The sequence below is a fragment of the Centrocercus urophasianus genome, unplaced genomic scaffold (genome assembly GCF_019232065.1).
Source record: "Centrocercus urophasianus isolate 14NV4802_14NV808 unplaced genomic scaffold, USGS_Curo_1.0 seq_14, whole genome shotgun sequence".
NCBI classification, from domain to species: domain Eukaryota; kingdom Metazoa; phylum Chordata; class Aves; order Galliformes; family Phasianidae; genus Centrocercus; species Centrocercus urophasianus.
The window spans coordinates 13,785,847-13,807,146 of record NW_024884586.1 but is presented as its reverse complement, the minus strand read 5'-3'; the positions used below and the strand labels follow the sequence as shown (position 1 = coordinate 13,807,146).

The 21,300-nt window shown below is 33.4% G+C and overlaps 1 protein-coding gene across 4 annotated transcripts in view; it reads left to right on the top strand.

The window, feature by feature from the left end:
- Positions 1 to 21,300, top strand: part of LRRC4C (leucine rich repeat containing 4C) — a 453,808-nt gene that overhangs the window by 383,875 nt on the left and 48,633 nt on the right. For all 4 annotated transcript variants that reach the window (XM_042814664.1, XM_042814665.1, XM_042814663.1 and 1 more), the window contains one exon: positions 17,525 to 17,657. The gene's annotated coding sequence lies outside the window, so the exon portion shown is untranslated. The remainder of the gene's footprint in view (positions 1 to 17,524; positions 17,658 to 21,300) is intronic.

The following is a 21,300-nucleotide window of genomic DNA, read 5'->3' as shown; positions in this document are numbered from 1 at the left end:
AGTCATCTTTAGATGGAAGCTTCTGTTGCCAGATGGAAAATAAAATAAATTAAGCATTTCTTATCCCTCAAAAAGTTAGTGCTAAAGTAAGAACCTTTAAGTTTCTCTCCAAAAAAATAAGGATACATAGTATTTAATGCTTTGGGACAAGTAATTCTGAATTTCAATTTTATGTTTTGAAATGTTATGTTTTAAATCTTCCCTTCCCCTTCCCCTTTTACAATCTTTTCTTCTTTTCTTCTTTTAAATCTCCAGTATTCCAGAAGGCAAAGAAATTAGCTACCATCACTATCTGTAGTAGCATCACTATGTGGGTAAAAGATGAAGCCCTCAAGCTAGTGTTCTTTGAGTAAGGCAACTACTAAACCTATATCTAAATACATTTCATGCATTTTTCACCTTTGCCAGAGAATCTCAGTGGCTACACTTCTTATGAAGTTCAGCTCCTGGAATATTAACATTTTTGAGTCCTAACATAATGTAAATCGGAGTTGTCTTTCAAATTAAAAAAAAATAATAGTGTAGTTCAGTTTTATGTTCACCTTTTCTAAAGATTATGTTGTTAGATTATATGTCATTATGCTTGAACAGACTATAAGATAAATGATCACTTTGCAATCTTTCAGTACAGCCTATGCAAACATGTATTAAATAGAACTGATAAATGTACTTTAGCTTAACTGTTCAATTGCATTTATTGCTAGATTCAATTTAAATGTACAGAGCACATCTATTCTGTCAAAGTCCAGTTCTGTTGTGTAACAATATATTAGAACAATATATTACAATGACATGCACAGCATTTCAATGATGTACTTTGTCTTTATTCCTTACCCACTTCTTTTATAAAATCTACTTCAATTTTTCTAAGTTTGGGGTATTGCAGAAAACATGCATAGTAACTAACTGTATTAGTATCTACCTGCTTTGCACTAAGAAAACTATAATGAGATTTAATATTGAATGTAAAATCAAGAAACAGCTGTCTTTCTTTTGCTGTGTCAGAGCTTGCCAAAGGCCATTGAGTAATCTTCCTTGCATTCCACATGTATGCATGAGATCCTACCTAAGACCTAATGGAGCAACCTTTTGCAGTAAATCATTTCTACAATGGCTTTTAATAAAAACTAATTTTTCTGGAGTTGTCTTTTTTTTTTTTTTCTTTTGTAATTTTTTCCTCCCATAGCTTCTACTGCTGTTATGAGTATAGATAAGAATGGACTGTAGGAACTTTGGAGTCATCAAGATGCAGTAACCCAGAGATACTGGTTCTAAATGACACCCTTTTCATGAAAGATGAACATTTCATGCTTTCTTTTGTGAAGGGTAGTATAACTGCAGCAAAATTTAATACCAGTGTTGCATGCATTTTTGGTATAATATATCATTATTTATCTAAACCAACTGTCGATTAATAACACGCGTAGTAACAAACAGAAAAATACATTTAATGGTAACTTAAATGTATTTATGAAAATGAAAAGGTTATCGAAAAGTCTTAATTCCTGACCATAAGACTCACACACACAGGAATCACCCAACCTGAATATTCAAATCATTTTCTTTTGCTGGTATAAATGGGAGTAAATTAAAAGCTAGACTTAACAGATAATCAGTTTCTTCAGTAGGGAAGAAATATTCAAGAACTATCCCAGAAAGGGGATTGTGATTTAGTTACAGTTCCTACTCGGATACTGCCTCGTCTAAGGAAAGCAATTTATTGCAATGTGTTCATTTTCATTGCATAACTCTTTTCTTTGTTAGGAATATGTTAAGACTCTTCTGCTCTTTTTGTTATTTTTTCAATTATCCTTGCTGGGAAGGAAATATCTAGAGACTTTGTGATTAGGATAGCACTTGGAAGAATCAGAATGCTTTACTGGATCAGGAGTAGATCTCTCTACCATACAATGCTGAGCAATAGAAGAGAAATGCAAGCTGCTATAATAAGCCAAGTGCAAAATTGGATTACAAAGTCATTAGAGGCTGTAGTTGTTCAGCACCTTTTAGGCCGTTGGAAAAGATTATTAAACAAATGAAAATGGTTTTAAAACTAAGCATTTTATTCCTTTCAAGTAGGGGGTATTATTTCTTTAACTTCTAATTGTTGTGAATAATAATGGATTATATCAAATTCAAAATTTATTTATTGCCCCTGTAAATGTAGATCATTGTCTATGCCTTAAAACATACAATATTTTTTCCTGTTTCTGTAAACTGGACGTTTATATAAAAGCTTATTTTTTACACTTTTTCTGTGATTTCTGGTATATATTTTAAAACCAGAATTCGTAAGAAGGACCTTCAAACTTTCTAAAACGATATTTCAGCTTTTATCCTTTTTCATGTTTTAAATTATTCATTAATTTGACTGCAAATTAAGAGAAAGTATTTGTGGGTGTATATGTGCGTTTCTTTCGTTATGACATCATAGAATCAGGTAAACTTTGGTTGCGAAAGGCCACTGGAAGTCATCAAGACCATTTTCCAATCACAGAGCAACTCTTACAAGCACTAGGTCATATTAAGTTTTACTTTCTTTAGTTTTGTTGTAAGATCCTTCAAGAATGGATGTTCTACAATAGTTCTTGTTCCTGTGATGTCATTCCTCCAATGGTGAAATAGTTTTTCCTAATATCCAATCTTAAAAACTATCCTGCAGTTTTTGGCTGATGTCTATTTTTGATCTCTGCCAGGCAAAACAAACCCTGCGCCCTCTACCTCTGGTCTTAGAAATGTGCTCTTGACTCTGACCCTCTTGGTAGCCTTTCTCTGAAGAATTTCTCCACATTGTTCTTGAACATTAAGGCCCAAAACTGGATGCAGTGTTTTAGATGCAGCTTCAGTAGTGACAGGTAGAGAAGGACAATTAGTAACTTTTTGCGCTTTGCTAGCCATTGTGCTCCTAAGTGGGGTGGCAAACTTGCAGTGGAAGTGGGCTGTACTCAGTGAAATGGTTCATGTTCAGCCTGGTATTTAGTATGATCTCCAGGTTCTCTCCCCCTTGCCTACCACCTAACCTGCCAGGTGTCAGGCTGTACCAAGCCACTGTTGAAGCAGGACCATGCACTTCTTGTTGAACTTCAGGATGTTTCTATCCCCAAGTTTCTAGGATTCCGTTGTTACAAGAAATAAACTAAATGGTAGCATATGAGGATGTAGTTCTGGTTTTTGTAGATCCAATACATTAATTTTCATTTCCCTCTTTCAATAAGGAAAAAATTTGTGATTTTAAAAAATATATAATTTTCTTTAGATGCCTTAGAATCACCTCATTTATCTTTTATTTGAGAGTGTGTAATAAAGATGAATCTATTCAATACTTTGGTTTGACTGACTGTTCTAACCTTAAGTGTACCATCAGTGGCAATCATTACCTTTTAACACCTGGCAGCAGTTAAGCACTTAGGCCCAAGACATGGCAGCTGAAGGGTCCAAGGCCTTGATGCTCTGTTATTTTAGTTGTTGTTTGATTCCTTATGTGTTTTAAAGCAAAGCTTGCTTTAGATCATGACCCCAGTATTGCAACTAATATATATTACTCAGAGGATTGGAAGTTAACTGTGGGTAACATGCTGAGGTTGAACTGATGAAATAGCAGACTGCCAAGTTGGGACCTTGTGCAAAACAGCTTTTTGAAGTGTTCTATGTGTTCTGTAAAGAGGAAAAAAGAACCTTCTTAGAATTATTCATGGCATGTTCAGAAAAACTCCTTGCTCCCTATATAGACACCATTACATGTGATCTGCATTATGCTCCCTACAATTATCCAAACATGAGTCTGGGCAGGGGGAATCATTTCTTACTTATCTGTTCCTGGAAAGTGAATGAGGCTTTGAGACAAGTTATGTTCAGTCTTTTTCTTTTGTTTTTTGTTTTCTCAGGGAATCAACCACTAATCTCACAATATGAATTCGAAGAAGTGGTGAGAGTTATGTGAATTACTAGAACTAGATAACTGCCAAATTATGCTTCACTAGAATAGACTGACTTATCTATTCTCTTCATCTTCAAGTAAATATATTTTCTCTCTCTCACATCATTCTTTCTGGTATCTTTACACAAATTTCTGGCTTATAAACACATCAGATTTTGTTGTATTAGGTGTGGAAAGTATCAGGACAGGTAATGTGTCATTGAAGATTAATACATTTCCTTCAAGCTTTTTACTTACTGTTTTTCTGATGGACACTGGGCTATGCTTAAAAAAAACACAACAAGCAAAGGTTATCATGCAGCAGAATTGCTAATGTAGCAATATATCCTACTATGTGAAAAAAAGTCAGTGTTTAACAGGGACCACCAATACTTTAGTGGTATTGTCTGATTTATATTTTTTTAAACTTAGTTCAGTACATACAATTATTCAGGAATACCCAGATTCACTTCTAAGCACTTTTTCTAAGTTCTCACCTCCTGAGTTCCTCCTTCATTTAGATTCCTACTGCACAAAGCGTCTGTTTAAGAATTTATTATATGCTCTTTTTTTTTTTAATTTCTCCTGCATGCACAATGCGCATCTCAGTCTGAGATCTGCAGAGCCCCTGTTATTACACTCTCAAGTGTGTCTTCTGTGCAGTGAACTGTTGATTTTCACCATATTATGCAGCAATTAAGATCAATTTAGTAATGAGAGAGAGACAGTGAAATAGATCGGTTTAAAACATACTTGCAGGTTATCAACCAAAAAAACATTATTTTTCTGGAGTTGAAATGGGAAGAATGGTAAGAGTTTCTGAGAATTTGAAAAGATACTTAAATTATGCCTCAAAACTTTTTGTATGCAGAAACCAATTTGAACAAATTTAATATTTAGTCCTCTGAAAGCTTCTGCTCTTACATAACAGATACCACTGTCAGTTGTTTTATATAAATATTTCTGTTACGCTTTCCCAGCCAAAAGGCACTAGAGACTCTAATAGAAATCCACAAGTAACTTTTAGTACAGATCATAAATAAAATGAAAAAGTTAGGCAAACTGAATACAAAGTGAACCTAATCTTTAATTGTTTTTTATTTATTCAATGCTTTCATTGGAACCAATATTTTTCGCATTTTGCTGACTATAATGAAATTTCCATTTGACTTGATTAAGCATAATAGACTGTGGAAGGGATTGTGATGCAAAATTCTTATATTTCAGAGACTATGAAAGTAGACAATTTCTTTTAATTGAGAAGTGATAGTACATTCGTTTAATTTAAAAATTAGCAGTTGTTGAAAGAAAATGCAGTACGTGATTATCTTTGTATTTTTCTTCCCCTTGCATTTGACATTTGAGTGTGCCTGGGGAGGTGAGGAAATGAAGAAACAAACAAAAAAACTACATATTGAAAAAATATATGAATACAACTTTAAAAATTCATTGAAATTTACCATATTTCCCCTTTAGCATTTCAACTAAAACAGATATACAAGTACAAGATATTTCTGGTATTTAAAATACAGTTTCCCAGTAATGGGGAACATTCTTTGGAAACATGGAGAAGTAAGTATTTATTTTCTTCTGGCATCAAAATCTTACTTTCATGAGTTATGTTAGCATAAAACCTTTTTTTAATAAAAATGCTTGCAGGTCTGTAAGCTTTTCACTAACTTTGGGAGAGCCTTAGGCTACTATTCATGAATGAACTCTGTACGTGGATATAGGGAAGTGAGAAAAAGTCACAGTATTTAGCATTTTCTCCATCTCAAACCCATTTATCCATGTACTTTACTTTTATAAGGTCACTGAGATATTATTGTGATGGGTGACCTTATAAAAATCATATAGCTGCAGAAAACTCCATTTTAAAAGAGGAATGTTGAACACTTTGTCCACATGTTACTTAAAATAGGTTTTCAAATATAAAGAAAAAGTCAAACATAAAAGCATTAGAGTAAACGTAGTGAGCATATATATTCTTCCCTTAAAGAAGAAAGAAATGAAGGGAAATGAAATCTGTATGTATTCTGACAACCCTTTTAAAAGAAAAGAAAAGAAAAAAAGACAAAGAATTTTTAAGATATAGTGATACTCCAGAATGATTAATGAAAGGAAGTAATCTCAAAGACCAAAAATAAAACAACAACCCACAAATATAGATCATTAGGCTTTCAGATCTGTATAAATATTTGTTCTTGCAATCTCATGCTTCATCTACTTTATTTCCAAATATTTCACAATTACGTTTCACAATTAGTTTTCTTTTGGATAGATTTCAGGCTCCTGAAATGTTTTTCCAATTTCCAGTTTATTACATTCCTTTTGTACTGTCATTCTCACTTGGTGTTTCATTCTCCCTACATCATACCAAATATAGATTTTCCGCCTCAACTTGTGTAATCTGCAGATATTCATAAATATTAAAATCACACCTTTTTACTTAGTTTTGTTGGACTGATTTGTCCTCATAAAATAAGTTCTTCTAATCACTCAATCAATGTTTCATCTTTGAACATCCTACTTGTTATTATCACTTTGGTTGTAAGGCGATTAGACTTAGGGTATTTCTGGACTCATAGTTGAATGAGACTAAAGTAGGGTATATGATCAAATTGATGGGATAGGTTAATGTGAATTACACTGGTAAAATTTCTTTTTCATTCAATATTGCTTTGAACTTTCTTCATGAGCAAGATAGAAACATGACAAATCTGTGGTGACTGAGGTTTTCTTCTCCTTAGAGACGGTCATTTGTTGTTGGAGATAAAGAGTAGTTGTAAAGGTCACTTATTTGGCCTCCCTCTTCCCTGGAGCTGAAAAAAAAAAAAAAAAAAAAAAAAAAAGCTGAACTTGAGAGAAATTTCTGGTTTTGTCATTGTCTGATTTAGCTTTAAATCTCTGAAGAGATTTTTTCTCCATTTGATTGCCATTAGTGCAGTATTAAATTTGGTATATCTGAATTAGGAATGCATATTTAATTTAAAGCTCTAAAGTTAATTAAACATTCATACCTGTTATATTTAATTCTGATTAATTTACATACAAAATGTTTGTCACAGCATAACAAAGTATAATATCAGCAGTTCCATAAAATTCCTCTAATGAGATTTTATCCATGTTCACTAATTGTGATCATGCAAGTTCTTAAGAGTTGGTTAAAAAATGGCATTCTTTTTCAAATGAAATGATTGCCCTATATTTTTTAATGATTTGTTGGATATGCAGGCTTAGAAGTAATCAATTTCTGAAAAGTCTGAATTTACAAAATGATAACAGTGCACAAATTTGAACTCATTGGGAGTTTAGTGACTCTGATATTCAGGTCATTAGGTTTCTGTCAGGTCATTGGTCACTGAATACCAAAAATCATTTATTTTTTTTTTTCAGTCTTTGATAATATCTTTATTTAAAGAAAAAAAAATTGTTAAAAACAACAACTTGGTTTTAATTTAACCCTTTAGACAGCTAAACTTGTAATAGAATACAAAGATAAGAGTACAAATGAGTATTTCATTTCTTCTGTTGCATTATAGTGTTTGATTTTGATTTTATGTGTTCAGATGAAGAACATTCTTTGTGAGACAAACTGGCCTGTACTGCACTGTTTTATGTTTGTGGCTGTATCTCTACTGTGATATACTTTTTTCAGAAACAAGAAACAAACAGCTCAAATTAAAAAATAAAATAATAAAAAAAAATCCCCAAAACATAATGCCTATCTTATCCATTCAGTGAATTGCGAAAGAAGGAAGAAAAAATGTTAATATTCTTCATATTTCACAGAAAAATAGGGGAAGGGCCAAAATTTATTATACATTACACAAGTAACCCAAGAATGTATTTAATATACATTTTCCAATATACTCTCACTAACTGCAGAGTTTTGCACTCAATGTTGTATCAGAATGACATAATGTCAAACGCACTATGTGAGCACTGTATTCATGACTGTGGTTCAAACTTCAGTGTTTTCTTTATGGAATTCATGCAGTGATTATTATTATCACCAGTCATTTCATGGCAGCTGAAGTCCAACTGTAACAGTTGAGGCCATGAGTATTTTTGTCCAGTTACAGTAAAGAGCAGGAAAATCTTAAACTCTTCACTGGTGTTACAAACTTTCATAATCAATTGAAAATAAACAAGTACTCTTCTTTCCTTTGCTTTTGTTTCTTTCCTCTGCACCTCCCCTTAAATTGGTCTCTTACACATTTCACTTGTTGGTATTGCAAAGTTTAATTGATGTACATGTATTCCATGTAAATATAAAGGAAATCAAAGAAAAGTGTGTGTGGTTTTTGCTTCATTTCACAATATGTTTATAATACACTGTGTTGTGTGAGGCAGCAGTACTGTGTGAAGTGATAGCTTGTTAGCGTAACATATATAACCCAAGGATGGTAATTATACCATTAATATTATTGTTAGCACTAATAACTCCCCCTCAAACAGATGACCAGTAGGTGAGAATAACTGTCATGGATAGATATCATATGTACCACACAATCTCTTGAGAACAGGATTCCTGCTGTTACAGAATAAATAAATGCTCAGTTCAGCGTTTTCTGTTTTTGGCTAGCATACAACTCTTGTTCTTAACTTTAACAGATTGTGCTGGCCTTTCTTTACCTGGAGTCAGAGAGCCTGGCCCAACACTGTTTTTCTGTCACATCTGTTTTGTCTTTATCTTGCATTAAATCACAGGATCAGGAAATCTCTGTGCCTTAAAATGACATTTTATACCTAAATTTATTCTTGTATTTTGTGTGTTTAAGATTGTGGATGAGAATACTTTCTGTGCTTCTAAGTGAATTCTTGCTTTTATTGGAGTTTTATGGTCCTTCAGGTAAGAAACATGCATGATCTCAAAAGCAGACTTCTCAGTGGGAAAGCAATCTTTTCCTGCATTTCTCTATTCTGCTGCTGATCTCAGCAACTGAACACAAACATCTGATAGCTTTGTTTTTATTGGTAGATCAATGATCTATGGACTTTGGCATCATTGAGTTTTGTTTATTCTTCTGATTGGTATGTTTCTTTATCATGCAGATCTAGTCTTACTCGATAAGAAGATTCCAATATGTTCGAAAAAGAGTTAAGGGAGTAATGGTGTTTCATTTTTACATATAGCTTCCTGGGACTGGATATTCCTGTCAGGAGAAACACAGATATTTTTAATTTGTTGGACCTTTATTTTCTGTGTTTTGTATTGTTTCATAAGTTTCTTAAGATCTTCAAGACCATCAAGTCCAACCATCAACCTGACCTATTCAGTCCCATCAGTAAGTCTGTCCCTTTGTGCTCCAGGATTGATCCTGGGTAAGGATTTTCATTAAGAACCTAATTATGCATTATGCTGATAATCTTTTATTCCCACTGAATACTAGTGAAGGTTGCTAGGCACCTCAAAGAGTCAGTGAATATCACAGCTTGCTTAGCACATGGTACTACATATGCCATTTGCAATCTCTGCTTAGAGCAGACTTCTACTGCTGTCACCGTAGATTATTCAGTATGGTTTGGGAGTTTGTTTTGCTGTGCTTAGAATGTGATTCTATTCCTTACAAAATTGTAATATTCTGTGGATTGTGATTCATGGATCTAATAAAAACAGATTACTAAAAAATTGGGAGAAGAAAGATTTGAGAATTTTGTATGTTCAGTTTCCTGAACATTTCATACAAAATCTCTCCAGAAGATCAAACCAGCCACTGACTGACACACTATGACAGCAATAAAAAAAATTCATTTTCTTGCCAACATTGCTTGATTCTTATTCTTTAAATATTGTTTATTGTGACATGCTATTCCCATATAGTATATGTATAATGCTGGCAGTACGCAGGATGCACTTACCACAAAATAAACATATCCCCAAAGCCTTAAGGCATTGAGCTACCCTTTTGTTCCATGTATCTTACTGCAGAAGTGCTCGTGGGATGACATGCTTTACTGTGTGCTACCTTATTGCTTTATTATTAGGCTTCACAAAGATCAGATGGGCTTGACTTAAATTCACGAGAAAACAATGCTGTACGAAGTTGCTTTTCTTCATTTTCTCTCTACTGGAGGACCTGAATATTTTTCTGAGATCTGCAAGGGTATTTTTTTATATCATGGGGGAAGCAGAGAATTGTTTTCAATTCCCATTGCGGTAATCAATGAGATGTAAAATTGCAGCAGTTCCATGCTGCCTAAAGCCTCTCCTGACAAACCTCGTTTGGTTTGTCAGAATGCATAAAGCACTCATAAGACCATAACATTAGCCCCATTTCTCTTTAATGTGACTGATCACAGAAAGAAGCCAATTCTTAAGGAGATATTTTCATTTGCTTAATTAACACTGCCATAGCTGTTGTACAGAAAATTCTTTCTGTGTTATGAATATTTCTTAGGATGTGTATGGGGACCATTATTTGTACATATGATCCATAAAAATCAAGAAGCCTGTAAACTATCTCTGTAATTATTTCACTTTTGACAATTTCATTCACACATAGGAAAAAGTAAAGGAAACTCTGTATAGTATTCTTTTTTTTCCTCATGTTTGTGTCTACTCAGAAAAGTAGTTTGTCACTATGCAGTCAGTAATCAACTGAATTATGAAAATATAAATATATATATGAATTCTGAATATATAAATTCATTTGCTAGTTCATAAGAAATTATTTTGCAGCATATGTTTAGGAGGAAGAAACTCTTAATACCGTGTTTTGAAAGTATGTGAAGTATGGCATGTAACAAAAAAAAAAAAACAGACATGGTTTAGCCCCAAAGTGTTCTCCTATGGGTGTCATTATGGTTGGAATGATTGTGTTGCTTATGGCATTAGCAATGGGCCAGAAGTTTTTTGTCTGTGCCTCTGACGCAGATAGCTATAGTCATCATTTATCAGTCCCTTGGAGGTGTTTATAAAATGCTCCATTCTCATTCCCTTTACTATTGGAAAAAACATCAGCTTTATGTAATGACATTTCTCTTGACTACTGTAGCTGATAAGAAAATAATTGAATGAATGTTTGTAAATCAGGTATTCTTTTTTCTGCATTGGTTGTTCCTTTAGCACAGAAACTAAGAGAACTGTCAGTTTCTCTCTCATTTTGAACTGTATTCCAGAATTGTATGCCCATTTTCTTTTGCTCCATGTTGATTTTGTCATGAGTGAATGAATGAGTGAGTGAGTGAGTGAATGAAGAGGCATTGCCATTTTCCAACCTTTTACTAATTAAATTCTTTTGACAGCAAAAATAATAATAATCCTTAACATAGTTTAAAAATAGCATTATGGCTTAGTTTACTATATGTGTTTCAAGTATACTAGTTGTGCCTCAATTAGCAAGTCAGTGGACATGAATTTTTACCTTACTTGGAATTAATCTCACAGGTATAAAAATGATGTGTTGCTGTTTACTCAAAGGATGAAATAATATTTAATCTTCATTAATATAAGACAAAACATATTCTTTGTATCCTTCTGAAAGTAATCAGTCAGCTAAATTCTGGGCATACCTAAGATACCTTGGGGAAAAACTATTTTTTTGTGTAACACCAGCTAAGTGATATTACCTTCTTTTACAATATCTTGAGATTATGAAAGGCAGAAAATACATTAAGTAATGGGATAAATCTTTCACATTATAAATTTATCTGAAATCGTCTAACATTGAAAATGCTCTATGACTGAGAAAATGACTGTATGGAGTAGTGAGAAGAAGTGTCCTGTATCTCTCAGACAAACTCCTATTTGTTTTAAAGCTGATTTTCATAAAAACAGCAACAACAAAATTTCAGCAACTGCATCCTAAGTAGGTAAGAGATTCCTAAAATGACTAGATCAATAACATATAAAAAAGCAGAAGAATATTATTGCAAAAGAATATGAATAATTATTTTATAATAATAGGAATAATTATTAATAACTTTAATTTTGAAAAAATATTTCAGATGCTTTTAAATAAATGAATTCACATCTCGAGATTAAAATGGATTTCTGGAATTCAGTAAAAATACTTTTTTATGAATTTTTATGTATCTGTATGTCTTTTCAAGTCTACCCTTTTTTCTTCTTTTTTTTTTACATTCCAAGATAGTGATCTTTATTTATTCCTTTGATGATCATCAATTATGGTTGATTAAGGCATAGCAGAGAAGGCTTGGGACCTACTGCAAAAGTCCCTAAAAGTATTACTGAGATGATGGTAGATAAGTTACCATAGTAGAAAGGGGAAATCTAATTCTGGAACTAATGGTAGAATTCAGGAGAATGTAATCGCACTCATCTTATTTCTTTGTACACCTGAGATTCATTTTTTTTTTTTTCTGTGTGTCCCAATCTCTTTGTTTCATATCAGCCACACTGAATTTAGCAGTTGAAGTTAGCACTAAGTTATTTATTTTGTTGTATTTAATATGTTAGGTGATGCTATCAATTGTTCTTTGATTTCTTTCTGTTTGTGAATGTTACATTGTGTTGTACCAGCACAGCAGGGATGAATTTGCATATATATGCACAAAATGCATATTTGTGTATACAGTAGCAAAATGTGTATTCATAGACAAACCTTGTCAAATCTTTCATTAAAAAAATAAATAAAAATAAATTAACTAAACTACTACTGAAGAATACTATTAGTAGTCAAAAGAACTAGTCATAAAATGGAAGGACTGTTGCCAGAGGTAAATATTTTAATGCCATTTTTTGTTTATAAACACATACACATTAAAGAGGCATTAGACTTATTTCACATACTATACTCTTGCTCTGAAATATATCATCCACAACTTAGTACTAGTTAGGTTGAGCAAAACAAATAGTCTGAAGTATTGGTTCAACACAGATAAACTAGTTTATTGATTAGATGTACAAAACATTTCCAGTCAATAATATATGTATACGAGTGAATTTGTTTGCTGTAACAGTCACATAGAAAACCATGGAATATGATAATAGAAATTGGTATTTATACCTTAACTTGAGTTGTTTTGGAGAATAGCTGTGCAGAATTACCTAATCTCCATCTGCTTAACTCATACGCAGAAGTATAAAAATATCAACATACCAGAGTTGCAACTATTCTTTGTTTTGTTTCCATCTGGTATTCTTGAAAGAAGAAAAATCAGAAGATCAGTACAGAAAAATTATAGGACTGGTTATAGGACTGCTACTGAGGAATAATCCTTACTGAGGATTTTACTGGGTTAAAGATCAGAAAAAAATGTAGTTAGGGCCTTGCTATGAATAATCAAGGATTGTGGACATTTGGCCACTTCTTTAGTGTGTATAAGTTATAATTCGATAAGTGTATAAAATAAAATAAAGCTCTGAAATAACAGAATATATAAAAAATTGAGAGGAATAGAAACTGGCAAGAGTGCCTTTTCACATCATCAACAAAACACAAATAGCTAGGTTTCCTGCACAGTGAGTCAGCAGTTATTTGGAGGTAAGATTTAACTTCATGTTGAATGGTAAGAATGTTTATAACGATATACTTCTATATTTAAGAAACTGTACAGAGTAGCATTCCCTCTCTGTACTCTCTGGGACTGTTGAAAGTCTTATGTGGTAATAGCACCCTGCAATTTTCCTGTTTTATTGACTTTACTCTTACTTGTTACTTAACATAAATAACCAGAGCTCACACACATTTTGTGAACTGCTTGTGAGTGATTCAGATGCAGATGCATAAGTAAAAGCACCTTTCAGATATCCCTGAGTATCCAAGACTTCTACAAGAGCAAACAGGAAAAAGCCTGATGAGATGTGGGATCTGCGCTCTTACGGAATTGCAACTTGGACCCAGTTGTAGTAACATCAATCATCTGAAACATCCCCCTTTCATTTGGTAGTTGAATGCTGCCTTCTTAGTGATATATTTGAATATCTGAAAGCTGAATATTCATTAAAAATAGGTGGAAATGTGTAGCTATTTGTTTATTGTCCTCGTTTATTTACTGTGTCAACATGGTAGGACATACTACCATGCGTGTTTTCTTTCTCTAGTCTTTCTTTTATTCCAGATATTTTTCATCTCATTGCAATTTATAGAAAATAACGGTTTTGAGGTTTTACTGCCCTAATAAATTATTAGATAGAATTTAAAGACAAAGGATCTGTTATACTGGCATAAGTTTGAAGTAAAATGAGTGCACTTAAGGAAATGAACATGGGACTGATAATATTGACTTTACAGAAGATTTCTTGCAGTTCTTCTTGGCAAGTTACTCAAGCAAGGATTATACTATATATTAACAATAATTTTCCTTTCATATTTTTCTTAACACTTTGTTTCCTTCACAGTGTCTTTTGTCCAAACATTCTTTAACATTGCATTTTGTTGTAGTTCATATCCAGAAAGCTAAGTTATTTTGCACCTCTCTTCTTTTCAGTGGAAAAACAGAGGAAGGGAGAAAGGTGGGCCAAATCAATTTTTTTGGTATACCTCTTCTTTTTTATGCATACGTGCATGGCAAGTGATATCTGCCAGCATAAATATATTAGATTTCACACATAATCTTAATCATAGTATTCAGAAATAAGATGAGACTTCTTGACTGCTTGCTACTTATTCTTCAGTGTATCTTGAGGGATTTCTCTTTCTGTAATTATTGCCCATTTCCAAACTTTCCTCTCCAATAACTACTTCGGCATATTTCCCATCTTTTTTCTTTCTGTAGGAAAGTCTATTGTTAGATTTTGTATAAAAGTACTTGAAAAATATTTTCAATTTTCAACCTGTATGTTCTTGGACTTATTGAAAGCTGCTCACTAAAGTAAATGGGAAAATAGATACTCAGGTATATGTTTCTGGTATTTTTCATTAGATTTATTTCCAAAATGTGAATCGTGACTATGCTTTACAAGAGTAAGAAACATCAGGTTCTCAATTTTTGCTTTTATAACAATACTGTGAGAAAAGTGAATATAAGTATGAGGAAACTACTTATTAATAAGCAACTACTTTATTTTGTATTATACTTGGAATTTCTTATAGTAACTCTCAGGAGTATAAATTGAGTTTTGTGAGAACTATAAACTTATGTCATTGCTTGGAATAACAGAGGTAAAACAACTCAGAAAATTGTCTCTGCTGACTCCTTGAATAGAAAGATTCTGTTTCTCCTGTTTAATGAATCCCTTTGCACATCTATTTCCATGGATGTTTTCACTGCTCATAAATACCTCTAAGAATGAACCTATTTTACCCAACATATTATTTTTTAATCCCTTTCTATTATTCATGCAGTAGTCTGTATTTTGTTTTGTTGGACAATATTGCAATTCAGGTTTTGATGTTCTGTTTTTTGTTGTTTTTTTTTTTAAAAAACAATATTAAGAATTTATTTAAAATACATAGTTTGTACTGTTAAATTGGGGGTAAATGAATATTGATGCCTTCCATAATCTTCTAATTGTCATGGTCTCAGCAACATCATGAATTAATGTATGTTGATGTAGACACTTTTTTTTTAAAGTATAACTGGAAGATTTAACGTGGTGGTTATTTATTCTTTTATTCTGCTTAGAATAACCTTTATGCATAGCTCTATTCGTAAACAGCAGAAAGTAGATGTTAAGAGTCCTAGTTTCAGCTTCATTTTCTATTACTGATTTGCTCTGCTCCTTTACTCCAAATTACACCTACAGGTCAACTTAATCAGAAGGAAATGTAGTGGAGGGATCAAGGCGTATTGATATGTCTCAAGAGACATATTTGTTGTATTTCAAGTTGTTTCAATTTGATGTAGAAGTAAATAGAAACTTTTCCATATGAGTTCATTATTCAGAACTAGTGAGATCCAAAAGCCATGTCTTTGACATGTGGCCACAAGATATAACCAGTTATCCTACCTTTAACACATTATCCTGAAAAGCAGATTAGGATTCATCCTTGACCTTCATTTGTTGTTGTTTTGGTGTTTTGTTTTTTTTTTTTCCTGATTAGAGGAGTGTGCTGATCAGGTTATAAATTGATCTGGCAGTATTTACAAAGTGGTATTTGAACAGAATTTGCAAGAAAAGAAGTATTTTCTTATATAACGTTAGTACATTTTCTTTGCAGCCCTCAGTTTTGAAAAAATAATAAAGTGAAAAACCCTGAAGAAATAATCTCTTCCGAGAAAAGGTGCTGAGTGGTTCACTGAGAGACAAGTCCATACCTAGTTTCAAACTGCCTATTATAAGTAGTCCCATCTCCTTCCGAACCCCTTTGAGTTACAGACACAGTTGGAGAATCAGAGTTTAATCTCTATTTTTCTCCAGTGCTTGGATGATGCAGGAACTGCTTGTGACTCAGTACAGCAGCACAAACTCTGTCTTCATCTTGCGTAAAAGATCCAGGCTGCATGAAAGCAGGAGCATTACATAAGCAGCTAGAATTTCAGGGTGAAAAAGCTTGTCAAAGAATCAAATCAACAGGGAAGGTAAGAAATATCAGTGACCATTACAACAAGATGATCTTACAGAGATTCATCTTTTGTCTCATGGAAAGTGGGATTTTCTTAGTTCCCAAGTGATTTCAAAGAGGCAGGTACCTTTCATTGCACAATCAAGGACTGTCTTTCACTGAGACACTGAGGTGACTCATTTAGGCTCCAGTGTTAAAAGGAAGAAACAGCTCTTTGTTTCTGTATCCTTCTTATAGACATTATCATAAATAAATATATAAATATAAACTGCCCAGAATTAGTATAGACTAAGAAAGCTCTGTGGAGGTTGCTAGGCAGCCGAGGCCAAAGGAATAGAAAGCAGTTGGGTCTTTGAAAAGCAGAATCAGTGACGTATGGGTTATTTGGAGTCACCATTTACTCCATTGTCTTTTGTCATAAACAAGAAGCCGTGAAATTTATATTTCTTTAGTAAATGAGCAGTGATTTTATAAGATTTGAAATAAAAGATCTGTTTTGTATTTCATGCCTCTGTTTACAAGCTATGAAATTATATGTATGATAATGATTTATAAAGTTTATTTATTCATTGATTTAAATAGGATAGGCCCAATTTATCCAGGCTATAACTTGAAAATAATTTAGCAGGGTAATTATTTTAAATTTTTTGTCTCATTTGCATCACGATTTGCATTCAATTCTCCAAGGTAGGTTCAAATGCTTAGGGGTATATCTCATCATCAAGAAGTGTGTGTTTTGCTGCTGCTAAAGATAGGTGAAAAATATCCTTTTTATCATCATGCCCTGGATGTATGTTGAAGCTACTCATTATAGAAATATAGCAGTAACACACACACCCTTCATATTACTGTTAAGCATTTAAAAATGCAGTAGGCATTCCTAATAGGCAAGATCTTCATATGCGAGATTAGATGATCACATTGGCTAATTGCTTCCTTTGAAATCTCTTCTGGTATTTGTGTGTTAAAGTCTTCCTAAAATTAACTGTGCTTTCAGCAACTGTGTTACACATGCAAGTATGATGAGGGAATAGCATATCTTACAACTCCTACCTTCTCTGACAGTATAATGACAGCTCCTCCATATCATATTTTGATCTGCATTACTTATTTCTCAATGTGTTTAGATTAGCATGTCTCTAGAAGATTAAATTGATGTATCACAGATTTTCAAAATGTATTTCTTTCACAGGGTGAATGCTGTGAGGTGGTCCAGGCAACTCTGTGGAACATTCTCCAATGGACTAGTAGGATGAGAAGATCCAAGAGTAGTTTGGGGAACAAGGAGAAACATCACCTCTCATGACGGTAAATCTACCAAAAAGGTAATTCATGCTAGACTGTTTTTGCACAGCCTGCTATTAAAGCTCATAGATGTAACATGCAGCAGAAAACAGTAGGGAATGCTGTTTTAATTTTCACACTGAGGCCTCTGACTTTCTATCTCTTTCCTTGTGTGAGGGAGAATTCAGACGCTATATCTTACAGGACTTTTGTTGCTTTCCTTTGAACATGTTTAATAACATAAATAAGAAGTTTACAGTGACTTACCAAAAAAATTCCTTATTAGACTCATGAAAATGACAGCAATATAAGCCATATGAAAAATTAGAATACCAGAATATTTGTTTACAAGAAGATTTAGAAGCTTTATTTTTACCTGTACAGAATCTTGTTAGGTTGACTTATTTCATTCTTCTCTCAGAAACTTATCTGGTGTCTTTTTGGAGACACTCTTCCTCCCCTGAACCTTAACTGTGGATATTTTTATTGCTAACGCTTAAGAAAGTCAAGAGAATGTGAAAACTATTGATCTGTAGCCCCTCAGCATTACTATTCTTCCTTTGTTCAGCCAGAAAGTACCAGTCAGTGAACATTAAATCTCTCTGTTGTCCCAAAAGCTCATCTATATGGAATATATGTAAGCCTAGTTAATTTTGACTACGTCCCTGCTACATACGTATTTATTGGTCTTCAGTTAAAATTAAGTTTATTAAACACACTCATTTTGTGTACTTATCCTTAACCAATTCTGTCCTATGATGTGTTACACAGTATCTGATAAGCTGATTTTTACTGCTTTCATTTATTTATGTGCCTTAATATATGCAGAGAATAAGTATATTAACAATGGGAAATTATACATCTAAATTAACTGGTGGAAAATCAAATGGGATCTTCGATGCAGAAGTTTTCAAAAGGTACTATCCCCACATCTTGATATACCCAAAAAGCACAAAACATCATTTAATTAGGAAAGCTTTTTCTTAGGAGTATGTATGATTTAGTTGATTGAATAGTAGGTAAGGCTTTCAAATATCTCTGGGAAATACCTTCCCTTTTGTTGCTAGTAAATTCTGTCCAGCTCTCTGGTACTTATTAATTAAAACCATCCAGAGATTGCACTACTACAGTTCATAAATTGCTTCCCTGCTTCAACAAGTTTGGCAGCTACTGGAAAACAGGCCGATCTATACTCACATAACTCAGTGAGAGTTTTGTCTCTGTATAATCTACAGCTGGCAGAAAATGAGAGTCTAAATCATTCAGCTCTGAAAAGAATAGAAACTGCTTTTAGGAGAAGTTATGAAAATATGTGTGTATGGGAACTGTTGAGTCCGAACATGGCCCAAACCACTGATTGATCACCTGAGGAAAGGACTGAGTCAGCCGTGGGAGCACAGGTGAAGGCAATTCACCTGCATGGAAGGAGTGGAGCCTGGCTGCACTTCTTCTAGACCCCACTTAAGGGCTGACTGCCACTGGGGAAGGTTTTCTTTGTGGAGGTTCCTCCTTTGTGGAGTCCTTCCTGCAAACCTAGATCATCAGGTACAGGTGAGCATTCCTTCTCTGTTCGTTTCTTTTCACATTTTTACCATGATAATCTTTCTTGCTGTAACACCAACTGTAGCAACATGACAGAAGAACTTGTTGATATGGGAAAGAGAAGTTTTGCCTCCCAGATTTGGACAAATTGGTTGCAAGTTGTCATATATTTGATTTCCACACAAGATTCCCCAGACCTAATTTTTTTTTAACCACATAGAAGAAATGAGTTAATAAGTTTTTTTATAATGAGGATGCACAAGTGTTTAGGGGGGGAAAAAAAAAAAAAAAAAAAAAAGTATGAATTGGTCTCAAGCAATTTACTGTAAACAAAAGACAAGAATAGCTTATTAATGGTTGGAATCATTGAAATTCAAGCTGCAGTTCTAAGATGTGCTTCAAATATTTTCTTGGTGCATTTTTCCTCCTATAAAATAGGTAGTCTGAAAATGCTGTAATTTGTGCTTGCTCTTGCTTTTGTGATAAATCTAACCTCAATGTCATAGAAAGCAAATTGGGTGTCAGACTTTACACTAGGTAAAGAAACTACAGCTCTTCAGGGTAAATAGGGAAAGAAAGTGAAACTAGATGTGATGACATCGAGATCTATTTATCTGCAACATACTAAATAGAATTTGAACTTAGCCACCCTTACTCTTAATGTGAAACAGGATGCTTAGTGGACTGGCATTTCAGTCTCTGATTCACTGGTTAAATTGCGTCAAGTGGACTAGCGTTGGAAAGGCGATTCTGGCTGAAAGAAGGAGAAGATAAGAATGTTCTTTTAATGTAATTTGAGATCTTGATGGTAAAAGGTAATTTATATTTTTGGTGACAGCCTTTTGTTTTCCTCTGAGTCAGTGATACTGATCTGATATCAGTACTAAATATCTCTACTTGAATATATATACATATATATACTTACTGTTTTGTTTTTATGTGATAAATACTTATTTTTGGTCTATTTTAAGATGAGTGGTCTTAACTTTTATTTTCGTGGCAATCACTGTTCTCCAGAAATGTTATCTGTAAGTAAATTCATAGCAGTCAATGCTTGTTCTGTTTTTCCTCTTTCTTCCTAACAGCTTAGTAATCGGTTTTGTTCTATATTTTGTTGAACAGTTCAAGCCTTTCAAATTAAATGAAAGGACATACAGCTTCAAACGTAATGAAAAACTCCATTTGAGATTGAGGTGTGTCTCAGAGTTTGGAACAGCAGAAGAAATGAGATATTCAAATCAAATCAGAAGTGCTTTCAACCTGATAACAATTAACATAGACATATTTAGGAAAAAAAGCCTTTATTTTGAATGGCTATAGATACTGACCTATGTTTTCACAACTAGGTACTACAGTCCAAAACAGGGATATTTTTTCATGCAAGATTATGTGGGCAGTGTCTATTGCTAGCAGGCAAAGGGAATGCTCAACTAAGTAATTTTTTCATATTCTTTGTGTCTATGAATGTAATCTATAAAGCTTCTATTCTGTTCAGAATTTTTTCTTTTAACAAAGAGAGCTCTAGGAATTTGTCTTAAAGAAACCTCAGATAGAATCAAAGTCAATAACCCTCAAGAAACAAATGGGGAGAGGAAAATTTAGTAGAAATTCCTTTAATATTTCACAAAAAGTCCTAAAGATTGTGACATGAGAAGAACAGACCATTGGATCTTTGGAATGATCTGAGAAAAACATAAAGAAGCTAGACAGGAGTAGGCAGTCCTCACTGGCATTATTCATTGCCTCCCCACAGCTGAGAATACTGTATATAATGAATTTGATATATTTTGTGAGGAAAACGGATATCTTCATGTTTAAACTTGCTGTGTCAAATTCTTTCTTCGTAAAAAAAACTGGTAGAAAAGCTCACCTCTCAGTGTGTCAGGATGCAAGCTGTTCAGTGTCTCTCTTTTCTCCTTCTCTAGAGCTACTGCTTTGTTCATCTGCCACTTCTGTTTTTGATTGTTATTTCTCCGTTACTATTTCATTTATTTCTTACCTATTGAACTACTCATCCTGTATTTCTCAAGTCATGTTATGACAGGTATCAGAAAACTTTTCTTCTGGTACTGAAATTTGGAATATTTATTCTTTACAAGGTTGAATGTTCTGGTATTTTCCTGAAAGTTCTGTTTGCTCTCC